The sequence below is a fragment of the Sus scrofa genome, chromosome 3, assembly GCF_054392235.1.
Source record: "Sus scrofa isolate SSC_HxYL_T2T_F1_AM1 chromosome 3, Sscrofa_HxYL_maternal_Yorkshire_Landrace_v2.0, whole genome shotgun sequence".
In the NCBI taxonomy this organism is placed as follows: Eukaryota; Metazoa; Chordata; class Mammalia; order Artiodactyla; family Suidae; genus Sus; species Sus scrofa.
In genome coordinates this window covers 39868707-39890946 of record NC_139385.1, presented here as the reverse complement: position 1 = coordinate 39890946, position 22240 = coordinate 39868707, and the positions used below count along the sequence as shown (strand labels likewise).

General features: G+C 44.9%; 1 long non-coding RNA gene across 1 annotated transcript in view; it reads left to right on the top strand.

The window, feature by feature from the left end:
• Nucleotides 1-22240, top strand: part of LOC102160708 (uncharacterized) — a 235236-nt gene that overhangs the window by 51666 nt on the left and 161330 nt on the right. Inside the window, exon 3 of the long non-coding RNA XR_014840839.1 lies at nucleotides 17631-17718. This is a non-coding gene — a long non-coding RNA (uncharacterized LOC102160708). The remainder of the gene's footprint in view (nucleotides 1-17630; nucleotides 17719-22240) is intronic.

Here is a 22240-nt window from a genome sequence, read left to right as displayed (position 1 = left end):
ATTGAGCACCTTCTATGGACCAGCACCGTGCAAGATGTTAGAGACACATTAGTGAGGGAAATAGATAAAATCCTGCTTTCATAGGGCTTAAATTCTAGTGTGGTATGTGTGTGTGTGCGCATGTGCTCATAATATGTGATAAAATAGACAGGTAGCATGTGTAATATACAAATAGAGAAAAACAAAGCAAAGGAGACTGGCACGATTTCAGCCCAGCATCACAGCCTCTCTGAGCCCCAGTTTACTTATCTTTAAGTAATGCTTATACGAGTTTCCTCTCGCCATTGTGGTAAGGATTAAATATGAGGGTGTTACAGGCTCAATCGTGCCCTCTCCAAATTCACACGCTGACGTCCTAACCCCTAGGATGGAAAAAACTGACCTTTTTTGGAGATGGGGTTTTACAGAGGGAATCAAGTTACAGTGAGATCGTATGGGTGGCCTCTAAGCCAAGGTGACTGTGTCCCTATCAGTAGAGGAGATTAGGACACAGACACAACAGAGGGAAGGCATTCTGAAGATACAGGGAGAAGCTGGCCATCTGCAAGGCAAAGAGGCCTCAGAAGGAACCAGCCCTATCAACTCCTTGGTCTTGGACTTGCAGCCTCTGAACTGGGAGACAATCCATTTCTGTTGTTTAAGCCTCCCAGTGTGCGATACTTTTGTCCCAGAAGCCCGAGCGAACCAATACAGAGGGTTCCTATAAAGTGTTTCTCGGAGTTCCCATTGTGACTCAGTGGTTAACAAGTCCGACTAGGAACCATGAGGTTTCGGGTTTGATCCCTAGCCATGCTTAGTGGGTTAAGGATCGGGCGTTGCCATGAGCTGTGGTATAGATGGAAGTTTCGGCATGGATCATGCGTTGCTGTGGCTGTGGCAGAGGCCTGCGGCTACAGCTCTGATTAGACCCCTAGCCTGGGAACCTCCATATGCTGCAGGTGCGGCCCTGAAAAGACACACACACACACACACACACACACACACACACACACACACGCGCGCGCGCACACACACACACACACACACACACACACACTATTTCTCCCGGGGTCTGGCACCAATAAGCACAATATTGGGCAAATGGAGGTGGTTGTTAGAACAGAGGTTTATCGTTGCCTGGTCCATGAATGACTCTTAGTCCATAGTATTGCCTCTTCTCCCTTTAGCAAAGCCTGTTTTAAAGGAAACCTCTGGTCAAATCCTGTGATCACTTCTCCTTGCCCTGCTAGCTTTTCTTTTCTTTTTTTTCTTTTTTCTTTTTTGTCTTTTTAGGGCTGCACCTGCAGCATATGGGTGTTGCCAGCTAGGGGTCCAATTGGAGCTGTAGCTGCTGGCCTATGCCACAGCCACAGCAACTCAGGATCCGAGCCGAAACTTCAATCTACACTACAGCTCACGGCAATGCCGGATCCTTAACCCACTGAGCCAGGCCAGGGATCGAACCTGCATCCTCATGGATGCTAGTCGGATTCATTAACCACTGAGCCATGATGAGAACTGCCCCCCGCCCCCGCTAGCTTTTCTTAAGTAGGTTGATCCAAGCAAGAAGCATCCTCCTGGCAGGCCGGATCTGGTGTGGTGAAGTTATTGTGTCTCTGGGCAGAGCAAAGATTCCCACTGGTGATAGCTCTCTGGGGGGGAAAAACACTGTCACATCCCCACTGGACACTACCTCACCCGACACTTCCCCACCTCAGATTTTCTTTGAGGTCTCCATCCAGATAGCTCCAAGCAGCATCTTCTACAACCTCGGATGACAGATGACCACCTAAATGAGCAACTGGCATGTGTTGTCACAGTTGTTTCAAAGAAAAGGAAGCTGGTACTGCCCCCTCCTCCAATCAGAGACTGAATGGTCTTCAAGCCTCATCAGCATCCACCTCTGGAAAACCACAGCCTGCCCACTTCTCCCTGACTCCTTGCCTTCCCAGGCATCCTAAACCTGTTTCCTCTGCCTAGTCACTGGGTCGATGGATCTGGAGATTTCCCCCGCATCCTACAGGCACTGTCAGGGTTCCGCCGTAAGTTCTTCTTTCCCTGATCAGGATTCCTCAACCAGTGGTTCAAGCACCTACTCAGACTGGTGTGGCTCGATGCCCTCACGGCCTGGGAGGGAGGGGAGGCGGCAGCGCCTCATTTCTGACGTCTGATGAAACTCAGTCTCCAGGCTGCCCGCCGGTTTACAGCTCGTCTTCTCAGTCTATTCTGCACATGACCGCCAGAGGGATTTCTCGGCAAACACAGAGCCCTTAACTCCCTTCACTGGACGCTGGTCGCCTGCAGAGTTCAGAGAAAGCCCTTCCGTGCGGCATTCAAGCCCCATCCCCTACCCCAAAGGGCTGGATGTGCCTTGCCTGCCCCCCAGCTCATCCCCCTCCGCCCTCGTGGGCACGTCCCTGCGCGCATTGTTTCTCACCGCTGTCCTTGGCACATGTGTACCTGCTGTCAGGATGCACATCGGCCCCGCGCTCCAGACACATCTCTGTTTGTCCTTAAAACGTTTGCTCGGTCTTTTGTGTGGACTGCTGGAGCCTTCCCTTCCCCCGGGGTAGAAATCCCTCCTTCCTCTGTAACGCATGCTCCCCCGTCCGTGCGTCACCTATCTTCTTTTTCCGGGTTGAGACACTTGACCCTTTCTGTCTGGCGTCCGCCTCTCTCTCCGGCATTCTTCCTTCGACAAACACCTGTGGTGCTTCTACCACGTCAGGGCTATTGTGCTGCGAGCTGGAGGTGCAGCTGAGAACAAGTAGGGGACCTTCTTAGAAATGAGAGTCTACTTGGGGGAGACAGACAGTAAACAAATAATGTCACAAATAATTTTTTTTGGCTGTGCCCACACACGTGGAAGGGTTTGAACTCGAGCTGCAGCAGCAACACGAGCCACTGCACTGACAACACCAGATTCTTAATCTGCTGCACCACAAGGGAACTCCAGAGACAATTTAAAATGTAAGGATGAAGGGGTTCTACAAAGGAAAAGTTTACCATGAGCTCCTCCAAAGGTTTTAAAATGAATATAACCCAGGGGGTCTTAACAAGAGGTGACCTTGTCCACAGGGGACACTTGACCATGCACGGGGACATTTTTGGTTTTCGTGACTGGGGATTGGCTGCTGCTGGCATCCAGTAGATGGAGACCCAGGATGCTGCTAATACCCTGCAGTGCCCAGGACACCCCCACCATAAAGAATTATCTGGCACGAAATGTCAGTAGTGCCATTGTTGGGAGACTCTGCTGAAATCCCCTCACCCAGTAGTTTATGCCCATAAGAGACACATCAGAAACGCTTGTTAAATGAATGGATGAAGAAAGGAAGTCATTCAATCCTGGCAGCCAGGGAGGACAATACTTCTTAGATGCGCGCCTATGAACAGCTTCTCCAAATCCTCAGAGAGTGGCAGGGGACTGGCTTCATGGGGATAGGGCTGGTGCAGTTGAACAGGACCCTGTGCTCAGCAGGGTTGTTGAGTGTTATTCTGGTGCCATCTTGAAATTCTTAATAATCTCTGAATAAAGGCCCTGCATTTTCACTTTGCACTGGGTCCCACAAATTATGCGGCTGGTCCTGGTGTGTGTGTGTGTGTGTGTGTGTCTGTGTGTGTCTGTGTGTGTCTGTGTGTGAGGGAGGGAGGCTGTGAATAATGAAGCTTTCAAGAATGAGGTAGAAGGGACAGTGGGGCTGAAGCCTCTGGGACGCGTGGGGGAGGTGTGTAACCCTCTCTCTGATGTCTCAGGTCTGGAGCCAGCATTTGCATTTGTGCTGCAGAAAGACCTTCACCTGCCCCTTCCCCTGGCTTCCCCATCCCCACAATGGAGCAAATGGGGCCAAGGCCAAGGCCAACCCCTGACCCATCACCCAGCTCCAGCGGGGATCAGCATATGGCCAATCTTGTTTTATTTCCACCCACCCAAAGTATTCCCCTCCCTCATTCTTTGGAAGTTAATTCCAGAATTATATCATTTCATGTGCAAAGATTTCAGTGTGGATCTCTCGAAGGTAAGGACAATTAAGAACACCTCACCGCATGACCAGGATCGCATCTAAGAAATGAATAATTCCTTAATACCATCCAACATCCTGTCAGTGTCTGGGAACCATAATTGCTTCCTCTTCCTTCCTCGTGCTCCCACATTCGTCTGTGAGTCCCGTCATCCTGTCAACTCAAGACCCATCCCGGGTCCATCCATTCCCCCACCTCTCCGTGACCTCCGCCCTTGCCTGTAAGTGCACGTGGCACCGTCTGGCTTCTGTCCACTTCTGGACTCACCTCCTACCAGCCTCTCCCCACCTCACCCCTCACTCTCTGTGTGGGGCCTCAAACACACTGTGTGCTCTCTCCTCAGGGTCCTTGCACTGGCTGTTCCCTGGTGCTGAAATTCACTTCGACCAACTCTCTCTAGGGCCCCATCCTGGATTTACCCAGGTCTCTGGTGTGTGTTGCTTTCTCGGAGGGACCCTCCGGGCTGGCTTGTCTAAATCACCCCCCTGCCACCACTCTATCCTCTCCCCCAGATCTTCTCACTGGGAGCCCCCCCTCCCCCCTCCGCCCGCCCCATTGGCTTGTTTCCTGTCTTTCTTTCCAAATAAAGCAAAAGCCAGATAAACCAGTTCACTGTGTGTCCACTGTATTTAGCATGTTCTGAGCTCTCTATCAATACCTGTTAAGCGAATGGATTTACTGGGGTAGATTTTTCTGCCTCCAATAGACAATGGCTGTGTAGACCATTGTCAAGGCTGTGTAGGCCACAGACAATGATACTGTGCAGATGTTAGCAGACAAACAGGCAGCTCCCCAATATCCGGATGCATTTCAGGGTGTTCTGGGCATAAAATAAAAGCCATATTTTTTCTTCCCCAAACCCTCAGAGACTCTTGAGGGTTTGGGGAAGAAAAGCAAGGGCTGTCGATTTGTGGACCCGACACTGGACAGGGACTAGGTATCTTCAAGATTTATAAGCTGTCTAGCTATAAGCTCATTTCAGTAGCAGACGTGAGGCAAGAATTTGAGATCAAAACCCTATCATGTGTTAAAAATTTTTTTTTACCATGTTAATAAAAATACTCATTTGCTTGAAAAGACAAAAAAAATTTTTTTTTTCCCAATTCTGGGAAATCTCATCAAGGGATCAGCCAGGTCTGGAAGGTGGATTTTTTATTTGTTTTGATTTTGTCTTTCTAGGGCCACACCTGCAGCATATGGAGGTTCCCAGGCTAGGGGTCTAATCAGAGCTGTAGCCACTGGCCTCTGCCACAGCCACAGCAACGCAAGATCTGAGCCAAAACTTCGATCTACACCACAGCTCACAGCAACGCCGGATCCTTAACCCGTTGAGTAAGGCCAGGGACTGAACCTGCAACCTCATCGATCCTAGTCGGACTCGTTAACCATTGAGCTCCCACGGGAACTCCTGGAAGGTGTTTTTATTGGATGGTTGTTAAGAACAAGGCAGACATGTTCTCACAGAGGGAGTTGGGAAGGCACTGGAGTCGGTCCTGCTGGCCTTATCCCCTTTCACCATCTCACAGCCTCTTCCCACAATGAGCATGTCTCCTGGCTCCTGGACTGGTGAATTCTGACCATTCCTTGGACTCAGCCCATCCCACCGTCCACTCCAGGACCACAGGAAAGAAGGAAAAACTCTTTTCCAAAGACGCATGAGCTCTGGCCAGAACCCAGATCTGGGGAACTCTGTGCATAAGGGTTAATGAGATGGGGCTTTGCAAACACCAGAATCTCTGGGGAAATCTGTTGAAAATGCAGTGGCCTGAACTCTCCCCTCAGACATGGGTTCAAGGGATCCACACAGGGTCCCTGCTCAAGCGGGCATTCCAGAGGCTGCTGACGCGAGTAGACTCCCCACCCCTTGCCAGGCGGGAGCCAGAGTTCCTCGTTCTGTTTCATGCAGGCTTCCAGCAAACACGGGAGACTAATTATGCGGTTCTGCCAAGACCTGCTGAAAGAGCTCAGCCACCTCATTAATCGGAGCTCAACAAAACTGAGCCTGGAGGCTGGAATAACAATAGTTTCATACAGGTTAAAAGGTAAAATTAGCTTTGGTGTCAGGAGTTTAAGTCTCAGGGCTATGGGAGAGTTGGAGACGTGAATATTTATTTGTGTCCTGGCATTTGTGGGGGTCATTTGGAGCAGTATGGGTGTCGTACATGCAAATCATAACAATGAGATGATATTAACTTGCTCTATTCATTTCCAGGGCAGCTGTAGGAAGTGACCATGAGCAAGGTGGCTTAAAGCATCAGAAATTTATTTTCTCTCAGTTCTAGAGGTCGGAAGTCCGAGATAAGGGGTGAGCAGGGCCATGCCCCCTGCTCAAAGTTCTAGGGATGAATCTGCTCCCTGCCTTTCTCTTTGTTTCTGGTGTCACTGGGAAGTCTTGGGGTTCCTTGTTAGCTTGGGGACACATCACTTACTCCAGTCTCTGCTTCTGTGGTCATGTGGCATTGATACCTGTGTGTTTGTGTGTATGTCCAAATTTCCTCCTTTTTTTTTTTTTTTTAAAGAGTCATTTTATTTTATTTTATTTTATTTTATTTATTTTTGTCTTTTCTAGGGCTGCACCTGTGGCATATGGAGGTTCCCAGGCTAGGGGGTGAATTGGAGCTGTAGCCACCTGCCTATACTACAGCCACAGCAACGCCAGATCCAAGCCGCGTCTTCGACCTACACCACAGCTCACGGCAATGCCGGATCCTTAACCCATTGAGCAAGGCCAGGGATTGAACCAGCAACCTCATGGTTCCTAGTCGGATTTGTTAACCACTGAGGCACGATGGGAACTCTGAAATTTCCTTCTTCTTGTAAGTACATCAGTATTGGATAGTTATAGGTGAAATTAAGTCAAAAGACCCAGTGATCTGATCCTAACCTGCTTACATCTGCAAGTAGCCTATTTACAAATAAAGTCACATCACAAGTACTGGGGGTGGTGGTTTTAACATATCCTTGCGGGGGGGGCATGATTCAACCCATGACACCTGCATTCCACAAGTAGCTCCTGAGGACCTACTGCGCATAGAACTAGGTAGAGAGGGAGACCCCCTGTTTTTTACAGGCACACACTGTGCTTGGTGCATTTATGTACATTAATGCATTACTTCAATTCCAAATCAACTGTTTGGTATGGTAGAAGAAACATTGGCATTGGATGGACCTGAGTTAGAATCCAGGTTCTAGGAGTTCCCATCATGGCTCAGTGGAAACGACTCTGACTAGTATCCTTGAGGATGCAGGTTCAATCCCTGGCCTCACTCAGTGGGTTGAGTATCCTGTGTTGATGCGGCTGTGGCATAGGCTGGCAGCTATAGCTCTATTCAACCCCTAGCCTGGGTATTTCCATATGCCGCAGGTGTGGCCCTAAAAAGACAAAAAAAAAAAAAAAAAAACCCAGGTTCTATAATTTATTAGGTGAGTCACTAAACACCTCTGAACCTTAGTTTCTTCATCTGTAAACTAGGTAGAACAATCTGTAGCTGCAGGACAGATATGAATATGTATAAATATATTCAGCTAGGTAGCCTCAAGAGAGACTGAACCAGAAACATTCAGCTAGGCTGCTGTCAGATTCCTGCCCCACAGAAAGTGTGAGGTAATGATTGTTGTTTCAAGTTGCTTAGTTTTGAGGGTAATTTGTATGTGAGCAGTTGATACTGAACACACCCACTTGGTAACTTCTTATTGGTTAGACTGTGTCATATGACCACTCCACTCTCAAGGGAGGCTGGGAAATGTAGTTTTAAACCAGGCAGGTGGCTGATCTGACTAAAGTTAGGGCTCTATTAGAGAGGAGAAGTGGGCAGGGTCGGGCCTGGTTAGTTTGGATGGGAGAGGAGAAACAGGGAATGGATACCTCCTTAAACAATTTCTTTTCTTTGGCTTTATTCTCTTCTAATATCACAAAGCTGCAAGGAGTTGAAAATAGTTTGTGGATAATTTCTTTTTCTTTACTAATTTGAAGTAGAGAGGCAGCAGTTCAGCTCCCATGAAGTGGGAGTGCTACTGCTTTACTTGTAGTATTTCCAGTAAAATTTGGGGACAAGAAAAGTAGGTAGAAGTCCTACCCATGACTATCTCCCCTTGTAAATAAGTCAGTCACAAAGTCACGTCATCCATCAACCCATTTTTATTTTTTATTTATTTATTTTTTTGTTTGTCTTTTGTCTTTTGAGGGCCACACCCGTGGCACATGGAGGTCCCCAGGCCAGAGGTTGAACTGGAGCTGTAGTTGCCAGCCTACACCACAACCACAGCAACACTGGATCCAAACTGCATTTGCAACCTACACCACAGCTCACAGCAATGCTGGATCATTAACCCACTAAGCAAGGCCACGGATCGAACCTGCATCTTTATGGATACTAGTCGGGGGTTCATTAACCACTGAGCAACGATGGGAACTCCCATCAAACCATTTTTAATTTCTTAAGAGGATATTCATTTAAGAACCTTTCTGCTGAACAATTGTATGGCTATGCAAGGATTCAGAAGGATTTATAATCTCTTAATGTTTCTTACTGGCATATTCTCCTTCATTTCTTTTCAAGAGGAGAAGACAAAATGTTATCATAATATTTCATGTCATATGCTTGAATATCTGCCACAGGAACATTTAACTTTTTTTCCTAATTAAATGGGATGTACAATCCCACTTTTCATGTTTTCATAAAACACATTCATCACACCAAGAGCCTTTTTGTGCTGTTTCCCAAGGGAGAAAAATGAACATTTCCTGAGTGCCTACTGTGTGCTTATGTATAGAGGTATTAACTGCTCTATGTGCACCCAACAGACCGATGACAGACGTCACTGGCATTACGTCTGTTTTATGGATGAGATTCATAGAAGTGATTTACTTGCCCAGGAGAGAGTCAAAGTTTGAATCCAGGCTCTGGTTTCAAAGTCTTTGCTTCCCACTAAATTGTCACTTGCCCCTTCCCCCTGATTTAAGAAGGAAAAACTGATCCTTCCTTATCAACTTTCAACTTTTTTCTCTTGGTTGGTTCCTTGACCCAGTTAAAAGTTAACATCATAACTTTTAGGCACTTACGCAGCGCCTAATTGTATTTTAATATTTGATGTGCTTAGAAGTGTATGAAGAATTACTGCTAATTCTGAGCTGATTATCACATTTGGGCATGTCATATGGCATGGGAACTTGGCCTTCGGGACGTTCTTGAACTTTTCCCTCTAATTAACATTGCGTGAACATGAATTGATGCCGCTGCACAGGGAGCCTGTCAGGACTTCATTTTTTTTTTTTTTTGGTCATTAAAAAAAATTTAGGAGAAAATGGATCTGGCTTTTCTGACGATTGATGGTATTCTGTTGTCCATGTATTGGTTTCCACTGGATTCCATCAAGAGGCTGATCTTTGCCCATATTTAGAGTAGCAGGGTCTTTGTACAAGATTTTGTTTTACTTTGTTTTTATTTATTTTATTTTTTATTATTTATTTATTTTTATTTCCCCATTACATTTTTTCCCCTACTGTACAGCATGGTGACCCAGTTATACATACATGTACACATTCTTTTTCTCCCATTTTCATGCTTTATCATAAGTGACTAGACATAGTTCTCAGTGCTACACAGCAGGATCTCATTGCTAATCCATTCCAAAAGCATTAGTTTGCATCTATTAAACCTAAGCTCCCAATCCATCCCACTCCCTCTTCCTCCCCCTTGGCAACCACAAGTCTGTTCTCCAAGTCCATGATATTCTTTTCTGTGGAAAGATTCATTTGTGCCGTATATTAGATTCCAGATAGAAGTGATATCATCTGGTATTTGCCTTTCTCCTTCTGACTTACTTCACTCAGTATGAGAGTCTCTGGTTCCATCCATGTTGCTGCAAATGGTGTTATTTTGTTCTTGTTTATGGCTGAGTAGTATTCCATTGTGTATATATACCACATCTTCCTAGTCCAATCATCTGTCAGTGGACATTTGGGTTGCTTCCAGCTCTTGGCTATTGTGAATAGTGCTTCAATGAACATGTGGGTGCATATGTCTTTTTCAAGGAAAGTTTTGTCTGGTTATATGCCCAAGAGTGGGGTTGCTGGGTCTTATGGTAGTTCTATGTATATATTTCTAAGGTACCTCCATACTGTTCTCCATAGTGGTTGTACCAGCTTACATTCCCACCAACAGTGTAGGAGGGCTCCCTATTGTTATTTGTGGACTTATTAATGATGGCCATTCTGACTGGTGTGAGGTGGTATCTCATGGTAGTTTTAATTTGCATTTCTCTAATAATCAGGGATGTTGAGCATTGTTTCAATTGCTTGTTGGCCATCTGTATATCTTCCTTGGAAAAATGTTAATTTAGGTCTTTTGCCTATTTTTCCATTGGGTGATAGGCTTTTTTGCTGTTGAGTGGTATAAGTTGCTTGTATATTTTAGAGATTAAGCCCTTGTCAGTTGCATCATTTGAAAGTATGTTCTCCCATTCTGTAAGTTGTCTTTTTGTTTTCTTTTGGGTTTCCTTTGCTGTGCAAAAGCTTATTGGTTTGATTAGGTCCCACTGGTTTGTTTTATTTTATTTCTGTCGTTTGGGGAGACTGACCTGAGAAGGCATTTGTAAGGTTGATGTCAGAAAATGTTTTGCCTCTGTTCTCTTCCAGGAGTTTGATGGTATCTTGTCTTATATTTAAGTCTTTCAGCCATTTTGAGTTTATTTTTGTGCATGGTGTGAGGGAGTGTTCTAGTTTCATTGCTTTGCATGCAGCTGTCCAGGTTTCCCAGCAATGCTTGCTGAATAGACTTTCTTTTTCCCATTTTATGTTCTTGCCTCCTTGTCAAAGATTAATTGCCCATAGGTGTCTGGGTTTATTACTTGGCTCTCTGTGCTGTTCCATTGGTGTGTATGCCTATTTTGGCACCAGTACCACACTGTCTTGATGACTGTGGCTTTGTAATAGTGCCTGAAATGTGGGAGAGTTATGCCTCCTGCTTGATTTTTGTTCCTCAGGATTGCTTCAGCAATTCTGGGTCTTCTGTGGTTCCCTCTACATTTTTGGATTGTTTGTTCGAGTTCTGTGAAAGGTGTCATGGGTAATTTGATAGGTATTGCGTTGAGTCTGTAGATTGCTTTGGGTAGTATGGCCATTTTTGCAATATTAATTTTTCCAACCCAGGAGCATGGAATATCTTTCCATTTCTTTACATCTTCTTTAATTTCCTTGATTAATGTTCTATAGTTCTCAGCATATAAGTCCTTTACCTCCTTGGTCAGGTGTAGTCCCAGGTATTTGATATTTTGGGGTGCCATTTTAAAAGGTATTGTATTTTTGTATTCCTTTTCTAATATTTCATTGTTAGCATACAGAAATGAGACTGATTTTTGAATGTTAATCTTATATCCTGCTACTTTGCTGAATTTGTTGATCAGTTCAAGTAGTTTTTGGGGTGGAGTTCTTAGGGTTTTCTATATATGGTGTCATATCTTCTGCACACAGTGACAGTTTTACCTCTTCCCTTCCTATTTGGATGCCTTTTATTTTTTTGTTTGTCTGACTGCTGTTGCTAGGACTTCCAGTACTATGTTGAATAACAGTGGTGAGAGTGGGCATTCTTGTCTTGTTCCCGACTTTAGTGGGAAGGCTTTCAGGTTTTCTCCATTAACTATTATAATTGCTGTGGGTTTGTCGTTAAATGGCTTTGATTATGTTCAGGAATGTTCCCTCTATACCCACTTTGGCGAGGGTCTTGAACATGAATGGATGTTGGACTTTGTCAAATGCTTTCTCTGCATCTATTGAGATGGTCATGTGGTTTTTGACGTTTCTTTTGTTAATGTGGTGTATAATGTTGATTGATTTGAATATGTTGAACCATCCTTGTGAACCTGGGATGAACCCCACCTGGTTGTGGTGTATGATCTTTTTAATGTGTTGTTGGAGTTGGCTGGCTAAAATTTTGTTGAGAATTTTTGCATCAAAAATTTGATCTATATTCATCAAAGATATTGACCAATAGTTTTCTTTTCTGGTGGTACCTTTGTCTGGTTTTGGAATTAGCGTGATGGTGGTGTCATAGGATGTCTTTGGGAGTGTTCCTTCTTCTTCAACCTTTTGGAAAAGTTTAAGGAGGATGGGTATAAGTTCCTCTTTGTATGTTTGGTAGAATTTGCCTGTGAAGCCATCTGGTCCTGGACTTTTATGTGTAGGGAGTGTTTTTATGACATATTCAATTTCATGTCCAGTGATTGGTCTGTTCAGTTGATCTATTTCCTCCTGATTCAGTTTTGGCAGGCTGTAAATGTCTAGAACGTTGTCCATTTCTTCTAGGTTGTCAAATTTGTTGGCATACAGTTGTTAATAGTATTCTCTCATTTTTTTTTGTATTTCTGTAGTATCTGTTGTGACTTCTCCTTTTTCATTTCTTATTTTGTTTATTTGGATTTTTTCTCTCCTCTTCTTGGTGAGTCTAGCCAGAGGTTTGTCCGTTTTGTTTACCTTTTCAAAGAACCAGCTCTTGGTTTGATTTTGACTATTGTTTTTTTGAATCTCTATTTTATTGATTTCCTCTTTTGATCTTGATGATTTCCTTCCTTCTGCTGACTTTAGGTTTTGTTTGTTCTTCTTTTTCTAATTCAGTTAGGTGGTGGGTTAAGTTGTTGACTTGAGATGTTTCTTCTTTTTTGAGGAAGGCCTGTATTGCTATGAATTTCTCTCTGAGCACTGCTTTTGTGGGTTTCCCATAGATTTTGGGTGGTTGTGTCTTCATTATCATTTGTCTCGAGGCATTGTTTGATTTCCTTATTGATTTCCTCATTGACCCATGGGTTTTTTAGTAGCATGTTGTTTAGTCTCCATGTAGTCAGTTTTTCTCATTTCTTTTCCTGTGGTTAACTTCTAATTTCATGCCATTGTGGTCAGAGAAGATACTTGAAATAATTTCTATGCTCCTAAATTTATTGAGGTTAGCTTTGTGTCCCAATATGTGGTCGATTCTTGAGAATGTTCCATGTGAACTTGAGAAGCATGTATATTCTGATTTTTTTGGATGTAATGTCCTGAAAATGTCAACTAAGTCTAACTTTTCTATTGTGTACTTTAGGATCTCTGTTGCCTTATTGATTTTCTGTCTAGAGGATCTGTCCATGGATGTGAGTGGGGTGTTAAAGTCTCCTGCTATGATTGTATTCCCATCAATTTCTCCTTTTATGTCTTGTTAGTATTTGTTGTAGCTATCTGGGTGCTCCTATATTAGGGGCATATATATTGACAATTGTAATGTCCTCTTCTTGAATGGATCCTTTAACCATTAAATAGTGTCCTTGTTTGTCTTTCTTTATGGCCTTCATTTTAAAGTCTATTTTGTCTGATATGAGTGTTGCAACTCCTGCTTTCCTGTCTTGTCCATTGGCATGAAATATCTTTTTCCATCCCTTCCTTTTCAATCTATGTGTGTCTTTTGCCCTAAGGTGAGTTTCTTGTAGACAGTCGATGGAATGTTTTTGCTGTTTTATTATCCAACATGCCGCTCTGTGTCTTTTGATTGGAGCATTCACTCCCTTGACATTTAAGGTGATTATTGATAGATATGTATTTATTGCCATTTTAACCCTTGTTTTCCAGTTGATTCTATGTTTCTGTTTTCTTTTCTTTGGATGGTTTCCATTTATTTTATGATTAAGTACTTTTCAGTTTTTGTGAATGTAATGTTCATTTTGATTTGTGGTTGCCTTGTTTTTTAAGTATGTTGAACCCTTCCTATATCTATTTGCTTTAGCCTGATAGTCATATAGGCTCAAAAACATCATTAAAATAAAAAAAGAATCTATATTTTCTTACTTTCCTTCCCCACATTGTATGATTTTGTTGTCTTTTTTTTTTTTTAATGTGTATGCTGGCTTATTTAAGTGACTGTTTTCCAATTGTGGTTTCCTCCATCCTAATTCTTCTTCTTCTTTTTTAATTTAGAGAAGCCCTTTCAGTATTTCTTTTAGAATGGGTTTCGTACTGCTGTACTCTTTTAGCTTTTGTTTGTTGGAGGAATTCTTTATTTCCCTTTCTAATTTAAATGATATTCTTGCTGGATGGAGTATTCTAGGTTGCAACTTTTTTCCTTTCAGCACTTTAAATATATCTTGCCACTCCCTTCTGACCTGTAATGTTTCTGTAGAGAAATCAGCTGATAACCTTATGGGGATTCCCCTATAATTAACGCTTTGCTTTTCTCTTTCTGCCTTTAGAATCCTCTCTAACTTTAACTTTTGCCATTTTTTATTATAATATGTCTTGGTGTGGGCCTGTCTGGGTTCACCTTGTTTGGGGCCCCCTGTGCTTCCTGTATCTTCACATCAGTATCCTTTAGATTTGGAAAGTTTTCAGCCATAATTTCTTCAAATATACTTTCAATCCCCTTTTCTTTTTCTTCTCCTTCTGGAATTCCTATTGTGTGCAGATTGGCCTGCTTTGTGTTATCCCATAGGTCTCTTATAGTGCTTTCATGTTTTTTTCATTTGGTTTTCTGTCTGCTGTCCTGATGGGGTGATTTCCAGTATTCTGTCTTCCACGTCACTAATTCATTCCTCTGCACCATTCATTTTGGTCTTTATTGCCTTTATCTCAGTTTGTATCTCTGCAAATGAATTTTCTAGGTTTTCTTGGCTCCCCCTGATATTTTCTAGTGCCTCTCTAAAGGAATCTGCATTAGTGTTCATATCCTCTCTTAATTCTTTCAGCATTTTCACTGTCTCCCTTTTGAACTCAAAGTCTGTCAGACTGTAGGGGTCTGTTTCATTGTTGACTGCTTTAGATGAATTGTCCTGTTGCTTTAAGTGGGAATGGTTTCCGAGCTTCTTCATCTTGCCTTGTGTTTTTCTTTTTCTGTGAGTTTGGGGAAGCCAAACTGTAGTCTTGTGAGGCTACTTCTATGCAAGAATGCCCCTTTGTATTTTTGGGGGGTTACTATTTATTTTTGGTGTGGGAGTTTGAATATCTGCTGTGTCTTTCTTTGGTGTGAGCAGGCTGTTATTCCCAGGATGTCCAGTGTGTTTTCAGGGAGAAGGAGGCAATGGGTAGTGCTGGCAGTCCGTGCCTTGTTATTGGGGTCTCAACAGCAGCAAGGACCTGCATGAAGGTGGCACAGGCTAGTTGTTGCAGGGCCCTGGGAAGTGGTAATGAGCTCTAGGCAGATCTTCAAGGTGACCAGGGCATTTGGCAGTAGCAGCAGTGGGGTGTGTGAGCTCCCAGAGGAGTGAGAGCAACAAGAGCCTGTGTTCGATTGCAATGCCCTCCTCTGAGGTGATTGGAACCGTGGGTGGTGCCTGCTTAGGGACCCCTAGTGGGAGTGGGCCATGACCACCTCTGGAGTCAGTGGTAACTGTGGTGGTTTTTCCCCACCTCCTGTAGACCTTGTATGTGGCCCTGTCTCACTTAGCCCACATAAGAGGTGCTGTACAGGCTGCTCCTAGTTGCAGGATCCTGGGAAGTGACAGAGATCAGGCGTGTGGATACTGCCCAGAGTGTTTGGCAGTGGCAGCAGCAGGGCGGGTGTGTTCCCTGGGGGGTGCAAGAGCACCAACAGGTGGTGTTCCGTTATAGTGCCCTCCTCTGTGGTGCCCTTGAGGTAAATGGGGCTGCAAATGGTTTCTGTTCACAGACCGTTAGTGGTGCCAAGCCACTCCCACCTCTGGAGCCAGAGATAACTGGTGGTTTGCCCCCGCCTCTTGTAGACCATGCCAGACGTACTTTGTCCTGCTTAGCCCCCACAGGAGATGCTGTACAAGCTGCTCCTAGTTGCAGGTTCCTGGGAAGGGACAGTGGTCAAGTGTCCGGGCATTGCCCAGAGTGTTTGGCAGTGGCAGCAGTAGGGTGGGTGTGCTCTCAGGGGAGTGAGAATAACAACAGGTGGTGTTCCATCACAGTGCCCTTCTCTGTGGTGCCCTCTGAGGTGGTTGGGGCTGCAAGGGATTTTCATTCAGGTATCCCCAGTGGCGGCGGGCCACGCCCACCTCTGGAATCAGGGATAACTGAGGCGGTTTGCCCCCACTGCCTGCAGACCACACAAGAAGCACCCTGTCCCACTTAACCCACACAGGAGGTGCTGAACCAGCTGCTCCTAGTTGTAGGGTCTTGGGAAGGGACAGTGACCAAGAGTCTGGGCACTGCCCAGAGTGTTTGGCAGTGGCAGCTGCAGGGTGGGTGTGTTTCCAGGGGAGTGAGAGCAACGTTGTATGATGCTTGGTTGCAATGCCCTCTTTTTTTCTTTTTTGCCAACCCCTGTGGTGATTGGTGTCACGGGTGGAGCCCACTCACAGGCCCCCAGAGCTGGCAAGCCACGCCTCCCTCTGGCCTCTGAGATGACCGTGGTGGTCTGTCCCTGCTCCCTGTAGATCATGCAATAGGCACCACGTCACACTTAGCCCCCTGATGCCCTTAGCCCACACAAGAGGTGCCTGGCCACCAGTAGCCTGCACAAGAAGCACCCAGTCTCCCCTAAATGAGCAAGAGACTTCTCACACCACCTGTAGCCTGTGCCAGAGCAGCCCCGCCCTCCGAGAGCCCACAGGCATGCGCATGCGCACGCTGGGGGCGCAGGGCGTTTCCTCTGGCGTCCGCCCCCCTCTCCTCCCCAGCAATGGCGCTGGCCTCTCCTGTGGGGTCAGGACTTTGTCCAGCTTCCCTCTGGCAAGGTGTTCCCCTCCTCCGCCTGTGGCGTTCTGCTCCCCTGCCCCTGCCACACTGCTCCTTGGCCCCTCAGGCCGTCCCCACCCGGCCAGCCCCAGTCCTCTCCCCAGGACCGACCTCTGGAGCTTGAGTCTCAGTGCCCGGCCCCCGCGCCAGGGGCTCAGGCTGTGGTGTCCAGGTGGGTGGTTCGCATCATCTGTGCGGCTCTCCCTTGCTTTGCTGTTCTCAGTCCAGCTGCAGCGCTTTTCTCCACGACTTTGAGGTCCCTTCGACTCAGCTGATTTTTCCGTGGGTTTAGGTGGCTTCCCAGGAGGTGGGTCCCCTTTCTCTTTCACAGCTGCCTCTCAGGAATGCTAGTCCCATCCTGATTCCTTCTCTCTCTCTCTCTCTCTCTTTTTCCTTTGTTCTACCCGGTTGTGTCAAGAGTTTCTTGCCCTTTTTGGAGGTTTAGGTTCTTCTGCCAGCATCCAGTTGATGGTCTGTGCGAGTCGTTTTGCATGGCAATGTGTTTTTTGATGTGTTTATGGGGGAGGTGATGGCAACCTCTTACTCCTGCGCCATCTTTCTCTGCCCCAACACAACCTTGCTCAGCCCCAACACAACCTGTTTTACTTTGTTTTCTGCTTTTTTATTGAATTGAACTTTTTTTGGAGATCAATTTGGATTCATGTTAAGGTGTAAGAAATTATGGAGAGAAATACCCTGCCTTCTGACCCCAGTTCCCCCCAATGGTAACACTCTGCAAAATTAAACAAAATCACAACAGGGATATTGACTGTGGTAGAGTCACTGGTGGTATCTTTCCATCATTGCAAAGATTCCTCTAGATATAGTTTTATAGCCATACCCAGTTAAGGTATTTTGATTGCAAGGAATAAAGTCACCCCAGGAGATCTTAAGCAAGGGAAAAAAAGAGATTTTTTGGATATCTGCTTTTCTTTGCTCATCATCTCCTGTTCTATTTCTTCTTTTTCAGTCAGGTGACTGCGGTGAAGCTGTCAATCATAGACCTTGCTCCTGTTACCATAGAGATTGGTCAGGTGACTGAAGGCCAGCCAATCACAGTAAGCCATCCCCCTGCTAATGGGGATTGGTGGTGGGTGGAGGGGTGAGCATATTTCCAATTCTGGCCTAAAGACTTTTCTTGGATTTTTTTTGATGTGGAGCTGTAGAAAAGGCTTGCCTCTAAAATTCTGAAGTGAAAATAGTGGGGGTGTCTTTGCTTGCGGCCTGTTTCCTTCCATGTGGGACAACCTGTCTATCTGAAACAGCATGAAGCCCACCCACAGATGTAGGTATTGGAAAGTGGCACAAGAGTGAGCGATGGAGAGTATAACTTTGTTTCCTCTCTGGGCCCAGTTGTGCCTGAGGTCCCCTCCATCTCTCTACTTACTGGTATGTAAATCAGTAACTCTTGTCCTTTTGCTTAAGTTGGTTTGAGTTGTATCACTTTCCATCCAAAGAATGCCATTGAGTGCTGAAGGATCCCAGGAAATCTCTTGGACTGAAGCATGGCAAGGCTTCTTGAAGGTCTGAGGCCAGGAACTCAAGGCAGCAGGACCCAGCAGGACCTGCCTCTCAGCTGCCTTTCTGCCTTTCCCCAGGCACTGGTCTCTGTCTTTGCTTTCTCTGAGGAACCAGCTTTTGCTTCTCCTCCATGCTTACAGCTGGCAGAATATGGCCACCCCCAGCCCCTGACAGGTGGCTGTCTCCTAATCCAGATTCCAGATTCATAGGGTAGAGAATCCATTGGTCCAGCCTGAGCCTGATGTCTGCTCCTGTGTGATAGTTACGGACAGGAGGTCAGGGCCATGTGTTGCAAACAAGACTGCCAGCAGCTCACCTTGGAGGTGGGAAGTTCATTCTTAGAGAAAGGGAATCAGCATGGAATTTGCTCATACCCCTGTGGAGATGCCTAGCCCAATCTTAGGGTGCAGAGAGTCTCAGTGTTGGCCCCTCAATAAAATCTCGGGAAAAGTATATATATACATATGTGGATGACTGAGTCACTGTGCTATATGGCAGAAAGTGACACAACACCATATATCAACTATACGCTAATAAAAAAAAACCTCCAGGGGAATGTAAAAATACTGATTTGGGGAACCATCCTCAGAGATTCTAATTTTTTTTTTCCCACTGTTCAGCAAGGGGGTCAGGTTATCCTTACATGTATACATTACAATTATATTTTTTCCCCCATCCTTTGTTCTGTTGCAACATGAGTATCTAGACAAAGTTCTCAATGGTATTCAGCAGGATCTCCTTATAAATCTATTCTAAGTTGTGTCTGATAAGCCCAAGCTCCCGATCCCTCCCACTCCCTCCCCCTCCCATCGGACAGCCACAAGTCTCTTCTCCAAGTCCTTGATTTTCTTTTCTGAGGAGATGTTCATTTGTGCTGGGTATTAGATTCCAGTTATAAGTGATATCATATGGTATTTGTCTTTGTCTTTCTGGCTCATTTCACTCAGGATGAGATTCTCTAGTTCCATCCATGTTGCTGCAAATGGCATTATGTCATTCTTTTTTTATGGCTGAGTAGTATTCCATTGTGTATATATACCACCTCTTCCGAATCCAATCATCTGTCGATGGACATTTGGGTTGTTTCCATGTCCTGGCTATTGTGAATAGTGCTGCAATGAACATGCGGGTGCATGTGTCTCTTTTAAGTAGAGTTTTGTCCGGATAGATGCCCAAGAGTGGGATTGTGGGGTCATATGGAAGTTCTATGTATAGATTTCTAAGGTAGAGAGATTCTAATTTGATTGATCGGAGGTGGGGCCTAGGTGGGTTTAAAATTTTTTTTTTTTCCATTTTGGACTATTTTCTCACTAGCTCTTATGCTTTTAGTTGTTAGATTGGAAAAAAATTTTTTTAATTAAAAATTTTTTTTACTGACGTATAGTTGATTTACAGTGTTGTGTTTGTTTCTGGTGTACAGCAGAGTGATCCAGTTATATAGATTCTTTTTCTTATCTTTTCTATTATGGTTTATTATAGGATATGGAATGTAGTTCCCTGTACTATACAGTAGGACCTTTTTGTTTATTTTATATATAGTAGTCTGTATCTGTTAATCCCCAATTTATCCTTCCCTCACCCCCTTTCCCCTTTGGTAACTGAAAGTTTGTTTTCTATGTCTGTGAGTCTGTTTTGTAAATAAGTTCACTTGTATCATGTTTTTATATTCTACGTATAAGTGATATCACATGGCATTTGTATTTCTCTTTCTGACTTATTTCACTTAGTATGGTCATCTCTAGGCCCATCCATGTTGCTGCCAATGGCATTTTTTTCATTCTTTTTTATGGCTGAGTAGTATTCCATTGTATACCTGTACCATGTCTTCTTTGGGATTGGTGTTTTTAAAAGAAATTCCAAGATAATCTCCAATGTGAATCCAGGACTGAGACTCACTGACGTAGTGGAATATATTTAAAGGGGATCTAATGATAATTTTGGAGCTAGCCCAGACCATCTGAAAAAGCAATGGGGAGCCAGATTGAGGGCTTTCTGGTTAAATTTTTCTTCCTCTTTCAGTTCACAGGATTAGCACTGTTTATAGATAATCACTATTAAAGAAGGTTAGCTGATAGTTCTGTTATCTTACAAAACTCTTCTTTCATATTTATTTTAGTTAACTCGTAGGATGTATGCAGTTTTTGTGTTTCATCCATCTGCTGATGCTGGAGTCAAAGTTTTGGGTAATGGGAGTTCCCGCTGTGGCTCAGCAGTAACAAACCCGACTAGTAACCACAAGGATGTGGGTTTGATCCCTGGCCTTGCTCAGTGAGTTAAGTATCTGGCGTTGCTGTGAGCTGTGGTATAGGTCGCAGATGCAGCGCAAATCCTGTGTTGCTGTGGCTGTGGCGTAGGCTGCTGGCTGCAGCTCTGATTAGACCCATAGCCTGGGAACTTCCATATGCTGCACATTCTGCTCTTAAAAAAAATTGGGGGTAATGTCTTTGTCCATCTGAAGATTTTCAGGGCTTATGGACTGCAAGTTTGAAAATTCTAAGAGCTCATAATAAGAAGAAAAAATGATCACATGGAACTTCCAGGATTGTGGTGTTCCCGTCATGGCTCAGTGGTTTAAGAACCTGACATAGTGTCTGTGAGGATGTGGGTTCGATCCCTGGCCTCGCCCAGTAGGTTAAGAATCCAGAGTTGCTGTAAGCTGCAGTGTAGGTTACAAATGTGGCTCGGATCTGGCATTGCTATGGCTGTGGCTGTAGCTGTGGCCGGCAGCTGCAGCTCTGAGTCCACCCTTAACCTAGGAGCTTCTATATGTGCAGGTGTAGCCGTCAAAAGAAAAAAAAAGAGAGACTTCCAGGATCACATACTCCTGAAATGAAAATGAAGTTTGTATTTTCAGGGTTGAGTCTCTTTTGTTGGTTCTGACAAAGCCCCTGCTGGTGGTTGAGCTTGGGTATCTTCACCATGGCATCTGGGCTCCTTCAGAACGAGTGACCCAAGAGAAAGTCAGGGAGAAGACAATGCCTTTCATCAGCCAGCCTCTGAAGTCAGAGTCTATAATTTTGGAAAAGCCCTATTGGTCACACAGGTCAACAGGGGAGCGGACTGGACAAGTATACGTCAGGCAGCAAGAATCACTGGGGGCCACTTTGGACACCATCTCTCATAACCAGACAAAATACCATCTGTAAGCTTCTATCTCAGTGTGGCACCTAGCAGACATCTAAATCCTTCCCTCACCCCTTAACTTTTTTTTTTTTTTAACAATAATTGCTGCGTTTAAATCTCTCAGACACAGTCAGAAAGGCCTCTGACATCCCTCTTTTCTCTGAGGCTCACAAGTGCAGTTGCTCAGAAGTCCGGAAACATACTCTCTGTTTTGTGCATCCTGTTTTCTTTCTCCCCATGAGGACCGTCTTAACTCACAAGACCCATTTAGTGATTAACCTTTATTCTCTCACTGAATGGAACGTAATCTCACCCCTGTGAGGGCTGGAACTCCAAGAGGGGCTTAATTCTGAAAACTCATGAAAAGTAGCGACACAAAGACAAGTGTCATTTATGAGCCCTCGTGGGCCCTGCGCTGATTAGAAAACCATTGCGACATAATTGCAGAGCTGGAGGAGCCTATGAACGGAGGTGGGCTGGCAATAAGGATGTCGCTAAAATCATCCTGGATAAAGCATATCTTTCGGAATGCGCCACGCCTGTGAAAAAACAAAGCCTCTACCTTCCCATGGTACTAGAGAAAGCTTCTTGAATTCAAATTTCACAACAGGGTAGTTTTAGGTTGATTTTGATAAGGGCGAGAGGGTGAGACAAGAGGAAGGGACATTTAAAAAGTTGGGACAGGGAGTTCCCGTTGTGGCTCAGTGAAGACAATCCAGCTAGGATCCATGAGGATGAGGGTTCAATCCCTGGCATTGCTCAGTGGGTTAAGGCTCCGGCGTCGCTGTGAGCTGAGGTGTAGGTCGCAGATGTAGCTCGGATCTGACATTTCTGTGGCTGTGGTGTAGGCCAGCAGCTGCAGCTCCGAGTCGACCCCTAGCCTGGGAACTTCTATATGCCACACTTGTGCCCCTAAAAAGCAAAAATAAATAAATA